The 22,676-nt window shown below is 39.6% G+C and overlaps 2 non-coding genes across 2 annotated transcripts; both read left to right on the plus strand.

Moving 5' to 3' along the window:
- Positions 1-8,451: 8,451 nt before the first annotated feature.
- LOC148581037 (small nucleolar RNA R71) lies at positions 8,452-8,559 on the plus strand. The gene has a single exon (XR_015895977.1). It is a non-coding gene; the product is annotated as a small nucleolar RNA R71 (small nucleolar RNA).
- A 6,543-nt stretch (positions 8,560-15,102) lies between these two features.
- LOC148581038 (small nucleolar RNA R71) lies at positions 15,103-15,206 on the plus strand. The gene has a single exon (XR_015899070.1). It is a non-coding gene; the product is annotated as a small nucleolar RNA R71 (small nucleolar RNA).
- Positions 15,207-22,676: the final 7,470 nt, after the last annotated feature.

Here is a 22,676-nt window from a genome sequence, read left to right on the forward strand (position 1 = left end):
GAAAAAGTCATCACAATCTATCAGCAAAAGCATTCCCAAAATCAAGTACGCCAAGAAGAAACCATCAAAGGTACGAACTTTTTCAACAAATCAGGCAAGGCAACCGTCAAATAAAGCAAGAAATAAATACGGGTTTTTTCTGGATAAACGGCATCAGAATGGAAACAACAAAGAACATGCAAAACCCTAAAAGCATTAAGCAAAGGCAAAAAAGGACCATGCAGAAAATGAAGAAACTCCCAGAACAATAGGGCATAACAAAACAAAAGATCCAAACTTTCTCTAAAGAAAGGGTCAAAATCAAAGCAAAACAAGGAGAATATATGAAACGGGACTAACCTGGAGACGATGAGAAACTTCGAGGAGAAAGACGGAAGTGCAGAAATAAAAGCTGCCCAAGAAAATCACCAAGCAACGCCGCAACACAAGGAAGCAGAAGAACAAAATGAAAAAACAGAGAACGAAGAGAGCAGAGAAAGAAGTTACAAAAAGGGCGAAGGAGAGAAACCGTTTTAGGGGTTTTCAAAATCAAAATGAAAGAGCCAAAGGGAAATGGGTCAATTAATGACAAAATTAATGAAAGCATTAAACCCTTGCACGTTCCCAAAGCGCCGATATAAAAGCGTGCGCTTTTAGAGGAAACGTTCTACATTCAAAAGCTGTTTCAAAGGAATCGACAAAATGCTTGAGTTCGGCCTCACTAGACTGAAGTCAAAGAACTCAACCTCAAAAGAAGACCGAGCACAAGCAGGGGCACTGTTCATACCCTGGGTCGAGCTATCCGACCCGGGATGATCGGCGACACAGCGACCGACCTCTTCAAGTCAGACTACCCGACCTCTTCTAAAAGTGCTCGGCCATATCGACAGGAAAGCCCAATAAAGGGCCCAAATAGAGGAACACGACCCAAATCCAAAGGCAATCCCAGCCTACAGAGATAAAGGCAGTTCCCTTGAAGATAAGCTGACTTCATCCAAAACAGGATAAGATAAGATAAGATAACTAACTTATCTTATTAGAAAGGTCAGCCCACACTACTATAAATACACTGGAGCACCCAGGTATAACTCATACTCTGATTCTACATAAAAACCTGCTTAATACCCGTGCTAACTTAAGCATCGGAGTCTCTTGCAGGTACCCCCCACCCTCTGGTGGCCAAGGATCAGCAGTGCAGCAAGTCCAACAACTCGGACACAACAGCTCCGGCCGCCACCAGCCAGCCGGACACGTCATCCCCAACCAGTACCAAGGATCTCATCCGAGATCGACCTCCAGTTTCAGGTAACCCTCGGAACAATGTCAAAATTCTTATTTTAATTATTTCTATTTCCTTAAACTATAAAATTTAAGTTTTTAATTTTTTATTAATAATTAATTTATTGACTAATTATTTATTAATTTCGCGGGATTTACACAGGTTGAGTTCGGAGCTTAAATATTTTGTATCCTTAACTCTCCACTCTTATTATATATATATATATATGCTTCCTTCGTATACAAGTAAACGTTACCTTGAGCGTTGCTCTTTTATTTTTAAGATTTTACTTTCTAACCAACCTTCAAGGCTCCTCGAATATTATATTCCTTCAATTATATTATGTATGTATGTTTTATTTTAGAGGTCGTTATACCACACCACCTCTATTTTATGGCTTAAGCGTAAAGCTCTGTGTGGTAGGGCATTACAACTACAATCAAAGAAAAACCAAGGCCAACAAACCTCAGAATTAGCTAGATATTTCTAATTAATTTCCAATGAGACTCTTCATTATCAATCTTTGAAATGAGATATCCAGTTTCAGCGGAAGTCAAGGTTGGAAAGTGGTACTTCGTAATATTATATCTAAAAAAAGAAAATAGATTCTTCAATGCTACAATGAAAATTCTTGTAGGAAACAAATAATCTTAATAGAAACGTAAATACATAAAAGGAAGATGTAACAAACTGATTGAGAAAGTCAATGGTGCACGAAATCGTGATCATTCATTCCTTGATAACGGCGCCAAAAACTTAATACACACGTTCATAATCTTAGTTCTTTGTCACAACTTCGCACAACTAACCAGCAAGTGCACTGGGTCATCCAAGTAATAAACCTTACATGAGTAAAGGTCGATCCCACGGAGATTGTCGGCTTGAAGCAAGCTATGGTCACCTTGTAAATCTCAGTCAGGCAGATTCAAATGGTTATAGAGTTTTAATAATTAAGAGATAAATAAAACGTAAAATAAAGATAGAGATACTTATGTAATTCATTGGTGAGAATTTCAGATAAGCGTATGGAGATGCTTTGTTCCTTCTGAATCTCTGCTTTCCTACTGCCTTCATCCAATCCTTCATACTCCTTTCCATGGCAAGCTGTATGTTGGGCATCACCGTTGTCAATGGCTACATCCCGTCCTCTTAGTGAAAATGGTCCAAATGCGCTGTCACCGCACGGCTAATCATCTGTCGGTTCTCGATCATGCTAGAATAGGATTCAGTAATCCTTTTGCGTCTGTCACTACGCCCAGCACTCACGAGTTTGAAGCTCGTCACAGCCATCCCTTCCCAGATCCTACTCGGAATACCACAGACAAGGTTTAGACTTTCCGGATCTCAAGAATGGCCGCCAATAATTCTAGCCTATACCACGAAGACTCTGATCGTAGATCAGGAGGCTAAGAGATATGCATTCAAGCTTGTTTTCATGTAGAACGGAAGTGTTTGTCAGGCACGCATTCATAGGTGAGAATGGTGATGAGCGTCACATAATCATCACATTCATCATGTTCTTGTGTGCGAATGAATATCTTAGAGAAGAAATAGGCTTGAGTTGAATAGAAAAATAATAGTACTTTGCATTAATTCATGAGGAACAGCAGAGCTCCACACCTTAATCTATGGGGTGTAGAAACTCTACCGTTGAAAATACATAAGAACAAGGTCTAGGCATGGCTGAATGGCCAGCCTCCCCAAATGGCATATGAATTCAAAATTAGGGAAAAAAGACTCCTAGTACAATAGTAAAAAGTTCTATTTATACTAAATTAGTTACTAGGGTTACAAAATTAAGTAAATGATGCAGAAATCCACTTCCGGGTCCCACTTGGTATGTGCTTGGGCTGAGCATTGAAGCTTTCACATGTAGATGTCTTCCTTGGAGTTGAACGCCAGTTTGTAACTTGTTTCTGGTGTTTAACTCTGCTTTGCAACTTGTTTCTAGCGTTTAACGCCAGAATAGCATAGAAAGCTGGTGTTAAACGCTAGTTTGCGTCATCTAAACTCAGGAAAAGTATAAACTATTATATATTGATGGAAAGCCCTAGATGTCTACTTTCCAACGTAGTTGAGAGCGTGCCATTTGGACTCCTGTAGCTCCAAAAATTCCATTTCGAGTGAAGGGAGGTCAGAATCCAACAGCATCTGCAGTCCTTCTTCAGCCTCTGAATCAGATTTTTGCTCAAGTCCCTCAATTTCAGCCAGAAATTACCTGAAATCATAGAAAAACACAAACTCATAGTAAAGTCCAAAAATGTGATTTTTATTTAAAAACGAATAAAAATATATTAAAAACTAACTAAATCATACAAAAAACTATGTAAAAATAATGGCAAAAAGCGTATAAATTATCCGCTCATCACAACACCAAACTTAAATTGTTGCTTGTCCCCAAGCAACTGAAAATCAAATAGGATAAAAAGAAGAGAATATACTATAAATTCCAAAATATCAATGAAACTTAGCTCCAATCAGATGAGCGGGACTAGTAGCTTTTTGCCTCTGAACAGTTTTGGCATCTCACTTTATCCTTTGAAGTTCAGAATGATTGGCATCTATAGGAACTCAGAATTCAGATAGTGTTATTGATTCTCCTAGTTCAGTATGTTGATTCTTGAACACAGCTACTTTATGAGTCTTGGCCGTGGCCCTAAGCACTTTGTTTTCCAGTATTACCACCAGATACATAAATGCCACAGACACATAACTGGGTGAACCTTTTCAGATTGTGACTCAGCTTTGCTAGAGTCTCCAATTAGAGGTGTCCAGGGTTCTTAAGCACACTCTTTTTTTGCTTTGGACCTCGACTTTAACCGCTCAGTCTCAAGCTTTTGGCTTGACACCTTCACGCCACAAGCACATGGTTAGGGACAGCTTGGTTTAGCCGCTTAGGCCATGATTTTATTCCTTTGGGCCCTCTTATCCACTGATGCTCGAAGCCTTGGATCCTTTTTATTACCCTTGACTTTTGGTTTTAAGGGTTATTGACTTTTTCTGCTTGCTTTTTCTTTTTCTTTATTTTTTTTTTGCCAATTTTTTCTTTCTTTTTTTTTTCTGCAAGCTTTGTTCTTCACTGCTTTTTCTTGCTTCAAGAATCAATTATATGATTTTTCAAATTATCAAATAACATTTCTCCTTTTTCATTATTCTTCAAGAGCCAACAATTCTAACATTCATAAACAACAAATTCAAAAGATATATGCACTGTTCAAGCATTCATTCAGAAAAAAAAAAGTATTGTCACCACATCAAAATAATTAAACTAATTTCAAGGATGAATTCAAAATCATGTACTTCTTGTTCTTTTGTAATTAAAACATTTTTCATTTAAGAAAGGTGATGGATTCATAGGATATTCATAGCTTTAAGACATAGACACTTAAACATTAATGATCATATCGTAAAGACACAAACATAAATAAACATAGAGCATAGTAAACGAAAAACAGAAAAATAAGAACAAGGAGATTAAGGAACGGGTCCACCTTAGTGAGGGTGGCATCTTCTTCCTCTTGAAGAACCAATGGTGTTCTTGAGCTCCTCTATGTCTCTTCCTTGTCTTTGTCGCTCCTCCCTCATAGCTCTTTGATCTTCTCTAATCTCATGGAGAATGATGGAGTGCTCTTGGTGTTCCATCCTTAGTTGTCCCATGTTGGAACTTAATTCTCCTAGGGAGGTGTTAATTTGCTCCCAATAGTTTTGTGGTGGGAAGTGCATCCCTTGAGGCATCTCAGGGATTTCATAGTGAGGAATTTCCTCATGCTCTTGTTGAGGTCCATGATCTCTTGTTTGCTCCATCCTTTTCTTAGTGATGGGCTTGTCCTCATCAATGAGGATATCTCCCTCTATGTCAATCCCAGCCAAATTGCAGAGGTGGCAAATAAGGTGAGGAAAGGCTAACCTTGCCAAAGTGGAGGACTTGTCAGCCACTTTGTAGAGTTCTTGAGGTATAATCTCATGAACTTCCACTTCCTCCCCAATCATGATACTATGGATCATGATGGCCCGATCCACATTTACTTCGGATCGGTTGCTAGTAAGAATGATAGAGCGTTGGATGAACTCCAACCATCCTCTAGCCACAGGCTTAAGGTCCGGTCTTCTCAATTGAACCGGCTTGCCTCTTGAGTCAACTTTCCATTGAGCTCCTTCCACACATATGTCCATGAGGACTTGGTCCAACCTTTGATCAAAGTTGACCCTTCTAGTGTAGGGGCATGTGTTTTCTTGCATCATTGGCAAGTTGAACACCAACCTTACATTTTCCGAACTGAAATCTAAGTATTTCCCCCGAACCATTGTAAGCCAGTTCTTTGGGTTTGGGTTCATACTTTGATCATGGTTCCTAGTGATCCATGCGTTTGCATAGAACTCTTGAACCATTAAGATTCCGACTTGTTGAATAGGATTAGAGAGAACTTCCCATCCTCTTCTTCTAATGTCTTGTCGGATCTCTGGATACTTGCTCTTTTTTAGCTTAAAAGGGACCTCAGGAATCACCATTTTCTTGGCCACAACTTCATAGAAGTAGTCTTGATGGACCTTTGAGATGAATCTCTCCATCTCCCATGACTCAGAGGTGGAAGCAATTGCCTTCCCTTTCCTCTTTCTTGAGATTTCTCTGGCCTTAGGTGCCATTGATGGTTATGGAAAAATAAAAAGCAATGCTTTTACCACACCAAACTTAAAAGGTTTGCTCGTCCTCGAGCAAAAGAAGAAAGAAAGTAGTAGAAGAAGAAGAAAATGGAAGAGATGGAGTGAGAGAGTGTATTCGGCCAAGGGGGAGAAATGGTGGTTGTAATGTGTGAAAATAGAGTAATGTTGAGGGGTTTATATAGGGGTGGGGGGAAGGGTAGGTTTTGGCCATTAGGGTTGGGTTTGGGAGGGAAAAGAATTTGAATTTTGGAGGTAGGTGGGGAATATAGGGAAGAATGGATGGATGTAAGTGGTTAAGCGTATTTGGGGAAGAGGTATGGAAGTGATTGGTGAAGGGTATTTGGGGAAGAGAGTTATGAAAAGGTTTAAAGAGGAGAGAAGAAGAGGTGGGGTAGGTGGGGATCTTGTAGGGTCCACAGATCTAGAGGGGTCAAGGACTTAGCATCCCTGCTCCATTTAGGCGTGCAAACGCCCTTAGAATGCATGTCTGGCGTTAAACGCAAGCTTGTTGCTTGTTTCTGGCGTTAAACGCCAACTCCATGCTCTGTTCTAGCGTTAAACGCCAGTCTGGTGCTTGTTTCTGGCGTTTAACGCCAGTTTGATGCTTCTTTCTGGCGTTAAACGCCAGTTTGATGCTTCTTACTGGCGTTTAAATGCCAGTAAGCTCTTCCTCCAGGGTGAGCTGTTTTTAATGCTGTTTTTCATTCTGTTTTTGATTTTTTTTAGTAGTTTTTGTGACTTCACATGATCATCAACCTAAAGAAAACATAAAATAGCAATGGAAAATAAATAGATATAATTAAATAACATTGGGTTGCCTCCCAACAAGCGCTTCTTTAATGTCAATGCTTGACAGTGAGCTCTCATGGAGCCTCACAGAAAATCAGAGCAATGTTGGGGCCTCTTAACACCAAACTTGTAGTTTGGTTGTGGCCTCCCAACACCAAACTTAGAGTTTGAATGTGGGGGTTTTGTTTGACTCTGTATTGAGAGAAGCTTTTCATGCTTCCTCTCCATGGTTACAGAAGGAGAACCTTGAGTCTTAAATACAAGGTAGTCCTCATTCAACTGAAGGACCAACTCTCCTCTGTCAACATCAATCACAGCTTTTGTTATGGCCAGGAAGGGTCTTCCAAGGATGATGGATTCATCCTCATCCTTCCCAGTGTCTAGGATTATGAAATCAGCAGAGATGTAAAGGCCTTCAACCTTTACTAACACGTCCTCTTCTAGTCCATAAGCCTGTTTCATTGATTTGTCTGCCATCTCTAATGAGATTCTTGCAGCTTGTACCTCAAAGATTTTCAGTGTCTCCATTACAGAGAGTGGCATGAGGTTTATCCCTGACCCAAGGTTACATAGAGCTTTCTCAAAGGTCATGGTGCCTATGGTACAAGGTATGAAGAACTTTCCGGGATCCGGTTTCTTCTGAGGCAATGTCTGCCTCATTAGTGCACTCAGTTCATTGGTGAGTAAGGGGGGTTCATCCTCCCAAGTCTCATTACCAAATTAACTGGCATTCAACTTCTTGATTTCTCCTAGATACTTAGCAACTTGCTCTGCAATGGTGTCTTCATCCTCTTCAGAGGAAGAGTATTCATCAGAGCTCATGAATGGCAGAAAGAGGTCCAATGGAATATCTAAGGTCTCTGTATGAGCCTCAGATTCCTTTGGTTCCTCAAAGGGAAACTCCTTATTGGTCAGTGAACGTCCCAAGAGGTCTTCCTCACTAGGATTCACGTCCTTCTCCTCCTCTCTGGGTTCGGCCACACCAAGTAAGGTTATGGCCTTGCACTCTCTTTTTGGATTCTCTTCTGTATTGCTTGGGAGAGTACTAGGAGGAGTTTCAGTGACTTTTTTACTCAGCTGGCCCACTTGTGCCTCCAAATTTCTAATGGAGGACCTTGTTTCATTCATGAAACTTAGAGTGGCCTTAGATAGATCAGAGACTATATTTGCTAAGCTAGATAGATTCTGCTCAGAATTCTCTGTCTGTTACTGAAAGGATGATGGAAAAGGCTTGCTATTGCTAAACCTATTTCTTCCACCATTATTAAAGCCTTGTTGAGGCTTTTGTTGATCCTTCCATGAGAAATTTGGATGATTTCTCTATGAGGGATTATAGGTGTTTCCATAGGGTTCTCCCATGTAATTCACCTCTGCGATTGTAGGGTTCTCAGGATCATAAGCTTCTTCTTCAGAAGATGCTTCTTTAGTACTGTTGGAGCAGCTTGCAATCCATTCAGACTCTGAGAAATCATATTGACTTGCTGAGTCAATATTTTGTTCTGAGCCAATATGGCATTCAGAGTATCAATTTCAAGAACTCCCTTCCTCTGAGGCGTCCCATTACTCACAGGATTCCTTTCAAAAGTGTACATGAACTGGTTATTTGTAACCATGTCAATGAGTTCCTGAGTTTCTGCAGGCGTTTTCTTTAGGTGAATGGATCCACCTGCAGAATGGTCCAATGACATCTTTGATAATTCAAACAGACCATCATAGAATATATCCAGGATGGTCCATTCTAAAAGCATGTCAGAAGGACACTTTTTGGTCAGTTGCTTATATCTCTCCCAAGCTTCATAGAGGGATTCACCTTCTTTCTGTTTGAAGGTTTGAACATCCACTCTAAGTTTGCTAAGCTTTTGAGGAGGAAAGAACTTGGCTAAGAAAGTCGTGACCATCTTATCCCAAGAGTTCAGACTATCTTTAGGTTGAGAGTCCAACCATATTCTAGCTCTGTCTCTTACAGCAAACGGGAAAAGCATAAGCCTGTAGACCTCAGGATCAACCTCATTGGTCTTAACAGTATCACAGATCTGCAAGAATTCAGTTAAGAACTGAAAAGGATCTTCTGATGGAAGTCCATGAAACTTGCAATTCTGTTGCATCAGAGAAACTAATTGAGGCTTTAGCTCAAAATTGTTTGCTCCAATGGCAGGGATTGAGATGCTTCTTCCATGTAAGTTGGAATTTGGTGTAGTGAAGTCACCAAGCATCTTCCTTGCATTGTTGTTGAGTTCGGCCATGTCTCCTTCTTTTTCAAAAATTTCTGTCAGATTTTCTCCAGAGAGTTGTGCTTTAGCTTCCCTTAGCTTCCTCTTCAGAGTCCTTTCAGGTTTAGGATCAGCTTCAACAAGAATGTTCTTATCCTTGTTCCTGCTCATATGAAAAAGAAGAGAACAGAAAAGAAAATATGGAATCCTCTATGTCACAGTATAGAGATTCCTTATATGAGTATAAGAAGAGAAGAATAGAAGAAGAAAATACAAATGGGAATAGAATCAGACATAAGATAAAGAACGAGAATTCATAAGAGAATAGAATCAGACATATTAAACTAGAACAGTAATATTATTGATCCATGAAACTCAGCAGAGCTCCTAACCTTAACCTTAGGAGGTTAGTTACTCATAATGTTCGAAAATACAAATGGGGGAGGAAGAAGAATGGCTGAACCCCTAAACAAGGATGATCTCCTCCTATATATACTAATCTGCTAACTAAGAATTACAGAAATAAGATAAACTAGGTTGATAGTGCAAAAATCCACTCTTGGGGCCCACTTGGTGAGTCCTTGGGCTGAGTTAAGGGTGTCTCCATGTGCTAGTACTCCTTTGGGGCATTGAACGCTGGCTTGGGACTTCCTTTTGGGCGTTGGACGCCAGCTACTCCCCTGTGGGCACTGGACGCCAGGAATGAGACTGGTGGCTGGCATTGAATGCCAGTCTTGGACCTTTATTTCCAAAGCAAAGCATAGACTATTATATATTTCTAGAAAGCCCTGGATGTTAGCTTTCTATAGCCGTTAAGAGAGCTCCATTTGGACCTCTGTAGCTCCAGAAAAGCTCCTTCGAGTGAATGGAGGTCAGATCCTGACACCATCTACAGTCCTTTCTCTGTCTCTGAATTAGACTTTTACTCAAGCTCCTCAATTTTAGCCAGAAAATACCTGAAATTACCATAAAACATACCAACTCAAAGTAGAATCCAAAATTTTGAATTTTTCACTGAAACCTATGAAAACATAATAAAACTTAAACAAAACATAATAAAAATTATATGAAAATGATGCCAAAAAGTGTATGAAATATCTGCTCATCAGAACACCAAACTTAAACTGTTGCTTGTCCCCAAGCAACCAAAAACAAAGTAGGATAAATATAAGTAGAAGAATACAATAAATCTCAGATTTTTCAATGAAGCTCGGTTTCAACTAGATGAGCGGGACTAGTAGCTTTTTGCTTCTGAATAGTCTTGGCATCTCACTTTCCATTGAAGTTTAGAATGATTGGCATCTTTAAGAACTCAGATTTCAGATGATACTATTAATTCTCCTAGTTTAGTTCTTTTTTATTCTTGAACACATCTTCTTTAGAGTCTTGGTCGTGACCCTAAGCACTTTGTTTTCCAGTATTACCACCGGATACATAAATGCCACAGACACTTAACTGGGTGAACCCTTTCGGATTGTGATTCAGCTTTGCTGGAATCCCCAGCCAGTGGTGTCCAGAGCTCTTAAGCACACTCTTTGCTTTGGATCACGACTTTAACTGCTCAGTCTCAAGCCTTTCACTTGACACCTTCACACCACAAGCATATAGTTAGGGAAGCAACTCATTTGAACTGTTTAGGCTAAGATATTTCTTTTAGGCCCTCCTAACCATTGATACTCAAAGCCTTGGATCCTTGCTCTTGCCTTTTGGTTTAAAGAGCTATTGGCTTTTTCTTCTTTCTTTTTCTCTCTTTTTTTCTGTTTTTTTTTTTTGCTTTTTGCTGCTTTTTCTTACTTCAAGAATCAACATTAGGATTTTTCAGATCACCAATAATACTTCTTTTTTATCATCATTCTTTCAAGAGCAAACATTCTTTAACTCCAACATCAAATATTCACTATTTATTCATAAATTCAGAAAACAAAAGCAATGCCACCATAGTAAATAATTGAACTATTCTTAATATATGACTCGAAATTCATGCATCTTACTTTTCTTTTTTAATAAAATAATTTTTCTTTTAAATAAGGTGAGCGATGCATGGAATATTTCATAGCTTTAAGACATAAAGACAGGTGATCATGCACTAGAAACAGACAATAAAACAAAATATATGGAAAACAAAAAAATAACATAGGCAACATGGGAGTAAAGGGAACGAATTCACCTTAGTGATGGCGGCTACTACTCCTTCTGGAGGATCCAATGGAGTGCTTGATTTCCTCTATGTCACGCCCCTGCCTCTGTTGTTCTTCCCTTATGGTTCTTTGTTCTTCCCTCATGGCTCTTTGATGTCCCATCCTTAGTTGATCCATGCTGGAGCTTAATTTTCCTAGAGAAGTGTGCAACTGGTCCCAATAGCCTTGGGGAGGAGAATGCATCCCTTGAGGCATCTCAGGGATTTCTTGTTGAGGCAGCTCTATATGCTCTTACTGTGGCCCATGTGCTGGCTCTCTAGTTTGCTACATCCTTCTTTTAGTGATGGGTTTGTCCTCTTCAATGAGGATGTCTCCTTCTATGACAATTCCAGCTGAATCGCATAGATGACAGATAAGGTGGGGGAATGCCAACCTTGCTAAGGTGGAAGGCTTTTCAACTTTCTTGTACAACTCTTGAGGTATGACCTCATGTACCTCCACCTCACTTCGAATCATGATACAATGAATCATGATGGCTCTGTAAATAGTCACTTCTGACCGATTGCTAGTAGGGATGATAGAGCTTTGGATAAACTCCAACCATCCTCTAGCTATAAGCGTGAGGTCAAGCCTTCTCAGTTGGATAGGCTTGCCTTGAGCATCCCTCTTCCATTGAGCTCCTTCCACACAGATGTCTGAAAGGACTTGGTCCAACCTTTGATCAAAATTGACTCTCCTAGTGTAAGGATGTGGGTCTCCTTGAATTACTGGAAAGTGGAGCGCCAACCTTACACTTTCCGGGCTGAACCAAGGGTCGCCCTCGAACCATGATACTCCAACTTTTGGGATGTGGGTTTACACTAGTGTCATGATTTTTAGTGACCCATGCATTAGCATAAAACTCTTGCACCATCAAGATCCCAACTTACGGGATAGGATTGGTTAGGACTTCCCAACCTCTCCTCCGAATTTCTCTTCGAATCTCCGGGTACTCATTCTTTTTGAGCCTAAAGGGAACTTCAGAAATCATCCTCTTCTTTGCCACTACTTCATAGAAGTGATCTTGATGAGTTTTGGTGATGAATCCTTCCATCTCCCAAGATTCAGAAGTGGAAGCAACTACTTTTCTTTTCCTCTTTCTAGAGGATTCTCCGACTTTGGGTGCCATAAGTATGAATGGAAAGCAAAAAGCAAGGCTTTTCCAACACCAAACTTAAAATCTTTGCCCATCCTTAAGAAAAATATGAAGAAAAGAGTAGAAAAAGAAGAGAATAGAGGAGATAGAGGGAGAGAGGAGAATTCGGCCAAGCGGAACTTTAGTGAATGAATGGTGTGTGTATGAAGGGTAGGAAGAAGGGGTATTTATAGGAGTGGGATAGTTTGGGTTCGAATAAATAGGTGGGAATTGGGTGGAAAATTTTGAATATGAAGTGGGTGGGGGTTGGTGGGAGTTATGATGGTTTTGGGAAGTGATATGGATGTGATTGGATTAGGGTTTATAGGAAAGAGTATGTGGGGAAGAGTGAAAGTAAGAGAGAGAAGAAGGTGGGGTAGGTCATAGGTAGAGATTCTGTGGAACCCATTGATCTTGAGGGGTTAGGAAATTCAAGTTTTCTGCCCCTTATGGGAGTTGAACGCCCAGCTTCTACTCCAGGCTAGCATTCAGCGCCAGCAATGTGCTCCCTGGCTGGCGTTCAACGCCAGCAATGTGCTCCATGGCTGGCATTCAATGCCAGCAATGTGCGTCCTGGCTGGCGTTCAACACCAGCAATGTGCTCTCTGGCTGGCATTCAACGCCAGCAATGCTGCTTCTCATGAGCGTTGAACGCCCACTCTGGCCCTCTTGTCTGGTGTTCAACGCCAGCAAGGTACTTGCTCCAGGGTGTTCTGTTTTCTAGCTTTGACTATTTCTGTTTATGTTCTAACTACTGCACATGATCACAAACTTAAACAAACATAAAAATTAAACTAATATAACTGAAATAAACTTAATGAAAAATAGAAATAACTTTAATTATGGTTGGGTTGCCTCCCAACAAGTGCTTCTTTAACGTCACTAGCTTGACGGTTAGCTCCTTACGGATATGGATAGGGGCTCAGAATTTCGCCCGTTACAGTGAACTTCTTACCTGTGCTCTCATGGATAAGTTCCACATGTTCTAGAGACAGGATCCTATTCACCGTGTGTGGAATGACTGGATTGTTAGTGAAGATAACTCTCATGCCACGTGAGAGGCCTTCAGTGGGGATTTTCTTATCCCTCCAGCCCTTGGACACTTTCTTACTGCCATTCCTCTTAGAGCTTGATGATGGTTGCCCCACACCAAACTTAAGATTGGCGTCTGGGGGCTCTGTTAGGCTCTATACTAAGAGGAGTGGTTGAAGCACTTCATGTTTATGAATGGTGCTTCCTTCAGTTGAGGTACACTGAGGTTTATGAACCTTGAACACAAGATAGTCCTCCTCTAATTGCAGGACTAGTTCTCCTCTATCTACATCAATCACAGCCTTGGCTGTAGCTAGGAAGGGTCTTTCAAGGATGATGGATTCATCCTCTTCCTCCCCAGTATCTAGGATTATAAAGTTAGCAGGGATGTAAAGGTCTTCAACCTTCACCAAGACATCCTCTACCAGTCCATAAGCCTTTTTCATGGACTTGTCTGCCATCTCTAGTGAGATTCTTGCAGCTTGTACTTCAAAGATTCCCAGCCTCTCCATTACAGAGAGATGCATGAGGTTTATGCTTGACTCTAGGTCACACAGAGCCTTATCAAAGGTCATGGTACCTATGGTGCAAGGAATTAAGTGTCCAGGATTCGGTTTCTTCTGAGGTAACTTCTGCTGAACCAAGGCATTGAGTTCCTTAGTGAGTACTGGAGGTTCTTCCTCCAATGTCTCTGTGCCAAATAGCTTGGCATTTAGCTTCATCAAAATTCCTAGGTATCGAGCAAGTTGCTCTTCCCTAGTATCCTCTTCTTCATAAGAGGAGTAGTACTCTTCAGATTGTAAAACTTTCAACCAAGCATTCAAGGAAACTTCAATGGGCTCCTCATGAACCTTGGGTTCTATCAGTTCTTCAATAGGGAAGTTCTCAGTGGGCTTAGGGTTGCCAACTATCCCTATTGTGGCGTTCAATGCCAGGACTTGTGTCTCTTTGGGCGTTGAACGCCCAGTAAGGACCTCCTTACTGGCATTCAATGTTTGTTATGGTGGCTTTTTGGGCGTTGAACACCCAGTAAGGTCTTCCTTACTGGCGTTCAATGCCAGGTTATCCCCTTCAAATTCGGCCTCCACTTCTACAGTGATAGCCTTGCACTCTTCTCTTGGGTTCACTTTAGTGTTACTAGGAAGAGTGTTAGGAGGGGTCTCAGGGATTCTCTTGTTCCAGATTTCTGATCGAGGACCCAGTTTCTGTTATGAAACTGTGAGTGGTCATAGAGAGTTCAGAGACTATGGTTGCTAAGTCAGAAAGGCTCTGTTAGAAGTCTCCATCTGCTGTTGAGAAGATGGGAATGGTGGTCTATTGTTGAACCTATTCTGGGTTCTTCCACCTTGATTATTGTTGAAGTCTTGCTGAAGCTTCTGTTGATCCTTCCATGAGATGTTAGGATGATTTCTCCATGATTAGTTGTAGGTATTTTCATAAGGTTCTCCCATATAATTCACCTCTTCCATCATGGGTTGATCTGGATCATAGGCATCTCCATCATAGGAGGTATCTTGAGTGCTGCTAGTTGCAGTTTGCACTCCAGTCAGATGCTGAGAGTTCATATTGACCTGTTGGGTCAATATCTTATTTTGAGCCAGTATGGCATTTAGAGTGTCAACTTCCAGGACTCCTTTCTTCTGAGCTAACCCATTGTTCACAGGGTTTCTCTCATAAGTGTACATGAACTGATTGTTTACAACCATTTCAATGAGTTCCTGTGCCTCTTCAAGCATTTTCTTCAAGTGGAGTGATCCACCAGCAGAATGATCCAAGGACATCTTGGACATCTCAGATAGACCATCATTGAAAATTCCTAGGATAAACCATTCTGAGAGCATGTCAGGAGGATACCTCCTGATCAGTTGCTTGTATCTTTCCCAAGCTTCATAGAGGGATTCACCATCTTTTTGTCTGAAGGTTTGAACTTCCACCCTGAGCTTGCTCATTTTCTGAGGTGGAAAGAATTTGGCTAATAAAGCATTGACCAACTTTTCTCAAGAGTCTAGGCTTTCCTTAGGTTGAGAATCCAACCACATCCTAGCTCTGTCTCTAAAAGCAAAAGGGAAAAGCATAAGTCTGTAGACCTCAGGATCCACTCCATTGGTCTTAACAGTGTCACAGATTTGCAAGAATTCAGATAGGAACTGATGTGGATCTTCCAGTGGAAGTCCATAAAATTTTCAATTCTATTGCATTAGAGAGACTAACTGAGGCTAAAACTCAAAGTTATTTGCTCTAATGGCAGGTATGGAGATACTTCTTCTATAGAAGTCAGAAGTGGATACAGTGAAGTCACCAAGAACCTTTCTTACATCTCCTCTATTATTCTGTTCGGTTGCCATGCTTGTATTTTCTGTTTCTTGTTCAAAAAGTTATATGAGATCTCTTCCGGAGTGTTGTGCTTTAGCTTGTTGCAAAAGCCTCCTTAGGGTCCTCTCAGGTTCAGAATTAGGATCAAAGAGAGGTTCTTTATCTCTGTTCTTGCTCATAAACAAGAAAAAGAAAACAAGAAAGAAAGAAAATGGGAGCTCTATGTCAAAGGATAGAAAACTCCCTGTGAAATGTGAAGACGAAAGAAGAATGAGGGTAGAAGAATGAGATGAAGAATTCGAGTAAAGGGGGTAAAGAATTCAAAAATTAAGAATCAAAAAGAGAAACTAGAATTAAAATATTTTTGTTTTTATTTTATTTATTTATTTAATTTGAAAATAGGAAAGAAATTAAAAGCTAATTAACTAAAAAGAATTGAAGAGTAGAAGGTAGTTTTCAAAAAAGAAAAGCGAGAAAGAAGTGAGAAGTTTTTGAAAATAGAAGAGAAAGGAATTAGTTAGGAAGTTTTGAAAAAGAAGAAAGGAAAATAAGTAACTAAATAAGAAAGATTTGAAAATAAGATAAGATAGAAGATTTGAAAAAGATTTGATTTTAAAAAGTTTTGAAATTTAAAAAAATTAGAAAAGATAAAATAAGAAATTTAAAAAGATTTGAAAAGGATTTGATTTTGAATTTTGAAATTGAAACAAGATAAGATAAAGATTTGAAAATAAGTTAAAAAAGATAAGATATGATGAAGATTTGAAAAAGATTTGGAAAGATAAGATTTGAAATTTGATTTTTAAAAAAGATTTGATTTTGAATTTTGAAATTTTAAATTTTAAATTTTAAATTTTGAAATTGAGTTTTAAAATTGAATTTGAAATAAGATAAGATAAGATATAAAAAGATAAGATAAAGATTTGAAAAAGATATGATTTTTGAAAATATTTAAAATTAAGATAAGATAAGATAATGATTAGAAATTAAAAATTGAAATTTCTTTTGGAATTTTTGAAAAAAAAAATTTGAATAAATTTTTTTTTGAATTAATGAAGAAAGAGAAAAATAACCAAAAGACACCAAACTTAAAATTTTTAAATCAAAAGGCACTTGCTTTTCAAAAATAGAAAAGAAAAATACCAAAAGACACCAAACTTAAAAATTTTAAGATCAAAACAAGAAAAGAAATAAGAACAACTTGAATACTAAGAAAGAACACTAAGAACAATTCGAAAATTTTAAAGAAAAGATAAACACACAAGGGACATCAAACTTAAGAATTGACACTAGACTCAAACAAAAGACACTATTTTTGAAAATTTTTTTGAAAAGAAAGCAAGAAAGTTCGAAACTTTAACAAGAACAAGAACAAAAGACTCAAACAAAAGATAAAGATCAATAAAGAAAACAAAAGGTTTTGAAACATTTTTGAAAAGAAAACAAAAGAATCAAACAAAATAGTAAAAAGTACCTAATCTAAGCAACAAGATAATCCGGTTGTTTGTCAAATCCGAACAATCCCCAGCAACGGCGCCAAAAACTTGGTGCGCAAAACTGACTCCGCACGTTTCGCACAAATAGACCGACAAGTATACCAGGTCGTCCACGTAATACCTCAGGTGAGTGAGGGTCGGTCCCATGGAGATTGTTGGTTTGAGCAAACAGTGGTTACCTTATAAATCTTAGTTAGGCGGATAGAAATTATAGTTTGTCACGAAAAATGCATAAAATAGAATAAATAAATAACACGTTACTGGATAGGTGGGAAATCAATGATATGAGAACGGTTTCGGAGATGCTTTGTCTTTCCGGATTTACTTTTCTTACTGTCCACTTCAATAACCTTCTAATTCCTTCAATGGCAGCCGTAAGTGATTAACTCATGTCCTCTCATCAAGTTAACCTCCTCCACTGTAGCAATCCACCATGTTGCAAGTGACTCATGTCCTCTCATCAAGTCACCGCTAGGTTTCTCACTGTAGTAGAAGATGAAGCTCTAAGCAATCCACTCCCCTTCATGATCCTACCCAAGGTGCCATAGACAAGGCAAATCTTCTGAATCAGGGAACACTGCTTCTCAGACTCTAGCCTTAGCGCCACAGAGACCTCACTTACCCACGGTCAACGGGATTTCATGTCACGTATCCAAAGTTGCCCAGGTACTCTATTGGAATCCGAATGCAATCTCTAGCTTTGGTTCAATGCTATCCGGTTTAGGGCTCGCATGGAACCCATGTAGAATAAGGGTGATTGTCACGGGTCACCCTCAATTCATAAGATGAAGAACGAGAATCCATAAGAGAATAGAATCAGACATATTGAACTAGAACAGTAATATTATTGGTCCATGAAACTCAACAGAGCTCCTAACCTTAACCATAGGAGGTTAGTGACTCATAATATTCGAAAATACAAAATGGGGGAGGGAGAAGAATGGCTGAACCCCTAAACAAAGGTGATCTCCTCCTATATATACTAATCTGCTAACTAAGAATTACAGAAATAAGATAAACTAGGTTGATAGTGCAAAAATCCGCTTCTGGGGCCCACTTGGTGAGTGTTTGGGCTGAGTTAAGGGTGTCTCCACGTGCTAGTACTCCTTAGGGGCGTTGAATGCTGGCTTGGGACTCCCTTTTGGGCGTTGGATGTCAGCTGCTCCCCTGTGGGCGCTGGACGCCAGGAATGGGGCTGGTGGCTGGCGTTGAACGCCAGTTTTGGGCCTTCATTTCCAAATCAAAGTATAAACTATTATATATTTCTGGAAATTCCTGGATGTTAGCTTTTTATATCCGTTGAGATCACTCCATTTGAACTCTGTAGCTCCAGAAAAGCTCCTTCGAGTGCACAGAGATCAGATCCTGACAGCATCTGTAGTCCTTTCTCTGTCTCTGAATCAGACTTTTGCTCAAGCTCCTCAATTTCAGCCAGAAAATACCTGAAATCACCATAAAACATACCAACTCAAAGTAGAATCCAAAAATATGAATTTTGCACTAAAACCTATGAAAACATAATAAAACTTAAATAAAACATAATGAAAACTATATGAAAATGATGACAAAAAGCGTATAAAATATCCGCTCATTAGGCATTGGAACCGGTATCGTCCCCACTAGGCGATTGAGATTGCTAGGTTGTGGCCTCAAATTTTTGCATGTAGTCCTCCTGTGTAACACACGTTGTGATTAGGCTGAGACCCACTCGTTCTACCTCTGCTACCTGTCGTCATGTCTGCAAAGAGAATATATTATTAATAGTAATCAGCATATATACAACACAAATCCTTCAATATTTATATTATTTCAATTGACATAACCTCCCCTAAAATTAGACATATATCTACGTTTACAGTTCCCACAAATCCAACCAACCTCAATCCACAGCATCAGTCAAAACTCAATTAAATTCATGACATTTCTAGCAGAATATATTAACTTGTTTATACATTGAAAAGACAACATTTTTGTTTGATTTATGCTCAGAAATTTTAGCAAATAATTGTTATACATGTTCATTAAATAATCATGAGATTTATTTTGCAGTAATAATTTCATAATGTATTACTTTATATTTATTTATAATAGTTTCATAATTTCTATACATTCATATATATTAACATAATGAATACTCAATTAGAACTAATACTTTACGTTCTCATTAATTCATAGAAGTTATTACATGCATAAATTGCCAGGCACAAATACTAGCACAGGCAACATATGATAATTTAGGTACAATGTATAATTAATACAATTTATATAATATTAATCTTATTTCTTTAAATATCATAAGCAAGTAAATTAAACTTAATAGTTGAAATAATATTTCACATAGTCACATAGAAAAAACTAATTATTAATTATTTAGGCTTTAACAAGAAAATTTATCTTCAATGGCCTAAACCCACCTAATGTTAATCATGAAGTCTCCACTCTAATTAACATTACATTCTTCTAAGGCATGCAATTAGCATATGATAACCAAATTCACTTACTAATTATAAACTAACATATAACTAAATCATAAATTAACTTAAACAAACAAAAAGAGTGACCAAGGGACCTGAGCTTTGAATAGAGGAAGAAAAACTCATGAGAGGGAGACGCAATGGCAACGACAGACGCTACTGGTGGAGCGCCATGGCGGTGACGGCGAGACACGAACAGAGAGGGAGAGAATGAGTTGTGGCTGATGGAGAGGAGAGGAGGAACGGGCTGGTTTCGGTGATGGAGAAAAGAGGTGGCGACAGGAGGAGGTGGCGGCGGCAGGGCTGACGGAGCTGCGGAGAGAGGAGAGGGTTAGAGAGAGTGGGAGTAGAGAGGTTAGAGAGAAAGAGAGAGGGATTTCGAAATAAAGGGGGAGAAGGTTCGCACTTCAAATTTTAAGGCTCGTTACCGTCGAATTTACCAGCAGATACATCCGACGATAACGTGTAAGACCCGGTTAATTAATGGCTAATTAACCCATAAATGAGAATTTATTCTAGAAAGCCAAAAATGTTATTTTTATGGCTTAATATGATAGAGGAGATTGAGACGAAAATTTCGATACCAATTTTATAGAAATCGGACCAAGATTGGACCGAACGGGTCAAACCGGGCCAACCGGACCCAAAGTGGGCTCTTGGCCCAACTAAACTAAACCTAATACACTCATTTCAGCACTCTCTCTCCTCACTACACTCAAGAAACACGCTGAAATGGAGGCCATGGAGGGAAGAACACTCTCTCAAGTTCTTTCCCTTGGTTGATCTTCAAACCACCATAACTTTTGATCTAGAGCTCCGATTGCCGCACCGTTTGCAGCCACGCATTCACCGCGGAGAGCTCTACAAAACCCATACAATCAATTTTGAGGTAAGCCACGTTTTGCTCTTCGAAATTCCAGCCCTTGTTTTCGAGTTTCATGAGCAAAAATATTGAGATTTTGGGCTCTTTGATGTTATAGGACCCAACTCTCTTGAAGGAGAAGGTTAATCTTGTCTCCTTGGATCTTGGGTGTGGTAAGATTCTCAACCCTAGTGTAATTTGTTGTTCTATGATGTTTGGGTATTGTGATGTTGTGTATGGGTATGATGATTGTAGCTTAGGTTGTGTATATATGAATATTTGAGACTTTGAAAAGCTTGAAGGGATTTTTGGTGGTAAAAATCTATTCTTGGAGGTTTTGAGACCTAGAGGGCTTGTGGACAAGTGGTTTTGAAGTGCTCCGGTTGAGCTTGAGAAATCGGCTAAGGTATGGTCTCGGTTTTCCGTATCTAATATGTAATGTGGTAGGAAATACTTAGGCTAGAGGCCCTAAGATAGGCTTTGAATTGTTGATGTTGTTGAATGGTTGAGATATATAATGTGTTCATATATGTGATTATGAATATTGATGCCTTGATTTTGTGATATATGAGAAATGCATGTTGTGACATATGCTTGATGGATGATTGAGGTTGAATTGATGGGTGGTACCATGTTGATGGTGAGTATGATGTTGATTATGTATAATGATGGTTAATTGAAAATGGTATTATTGGAAATTGGGATGAGGAAGGATGTATGACATGATATTGTGTTTGTCCTTTAGCCATTTGATTGAGAAGTGGTAAAATGGTTAGATGGTGACTTTGGGAATTTTGGTAAAGTGTCAATGTGTGAGTTGAGGATGGCTTGACGTTGATTTTGGTACATTTTGATTGATTTCAAAAAGGGTTGAAATTGGCATGTTTTGGTTGATTTTGAAAAGAGTTGAAGATGGCTTGTTTTGAAAATGGCACCTTGTGGTTTTGTATGAAAACATGATTTTTGGGCATATTTTGATGAGACATAACTTGGACTACGGATGCCCGTTTTGTACCAAACTTGTTTAGAAATGAAAATGGATCCGGGATGTCCATGCCTTTGAAAGAACGGGTGGAAAACGACTTAAAATGAGAAAGTTATGTCCGTCGAAAGATTGGGGGTTGAATCTGTGAATTCTGCAGCTTTTAACTTAGAAAATTTTTAGCAGAATGACCCCCCGCGCGTAGGCGCACTTGGCGCGTACGCGCCGTTCTTCAAGAAAACACCATCCACGCGTGCGCGTGGTGTGCGCGAGTGCGTCGATGCGCTGCACCAAATGCCCAGTTATTTTTCAGAGAGTTGTGCCAGTTTTGTGCCTAGGGCGCAAGAGCACCCACGCGTACGCGTGGCTGACGTTTGCGCGTTGTTTGGCTATTTTTCAACCCGCGCGTCTGCGTGTATGACGCTTGCGCGTCGATGAGTTTTGTGGCCATCCACACGTGCGCGTGGAGTGCGCGTACGCGTGGCCCTGTTTTCATCCCAAAGTTGATTTTTGAGTTTTAAAAGCCAAATTTCACACTTCTAAGCCTCCGATCTCACCATTTGTGTCTTAGATCATTATGGTATGCCTAGCAATGAGAGAAAGGAGCTAGGGGATGTGGTAAATTGCAAGTGAAGCAAGGGAAAAATGAATGATAAATGAGGATCAAAGATGATTATGTGAGATGCGGAGGATGGCGGTGGAAGTGCTTGTTATGCCATGGGCCGAAGGGCCGTGATTGTTAATGAATTGGCTGGTTATGGATTTAACCGTGAGCCGGATGGCTAGATTATTACCGTGTTACGGCGGAGCATTATGGCTAAGAATAAATGCATATATGCTTTTGAATGAATTGTGAATGTTTGCACTTCCACTATCGGAGATGAGAGTTTCCCTGGGAGAAAGCAGTGGCTAGCCACCACGTGCTCCAGGTTGAGACTCGAAGCTCTGTTAACCCTATATCGTCAGGGTAGCCGGGCACTGTGAAAGCCCCGGATGAGCTCACCCCCATAAATATTCACCAGTGAGGGTGATGGATATGGATCATGATTATGATCAAGTTTATAATGAGTATAACTCGAGTTGGGGAGACACGACAGAGGGACAGTCCAACGGTTAGCTACCAGGACTTGTCGGGTTGGCTCTGTAACTGACAGATGATATCATCAGCCATTAGGGACAGGCATTCATCATATGCATACTATGTGAATTGATTGAGATTGCCTATTTGATTGCATATTACTTGCTATTTGTCTAAATGCCTTAATTGTTTCTATTTGTATATCTCT

The sequence above is a fragment of the Arachis ipaensis genome, chromosome B10, assembly GCF_059453495.1.
Source record: "Arachis ipaensis isolate K30076 ecotype BB chromosome B10, ASM5945349v1, whole genome shotgun sequence".
Classification (NCBI taxonomy): Eukaryota; Viridiplantae; Streptophyta; class Magnoliopsida; order Fabales; family Fabaceae; genus Arachis; species Arachis ipaensis.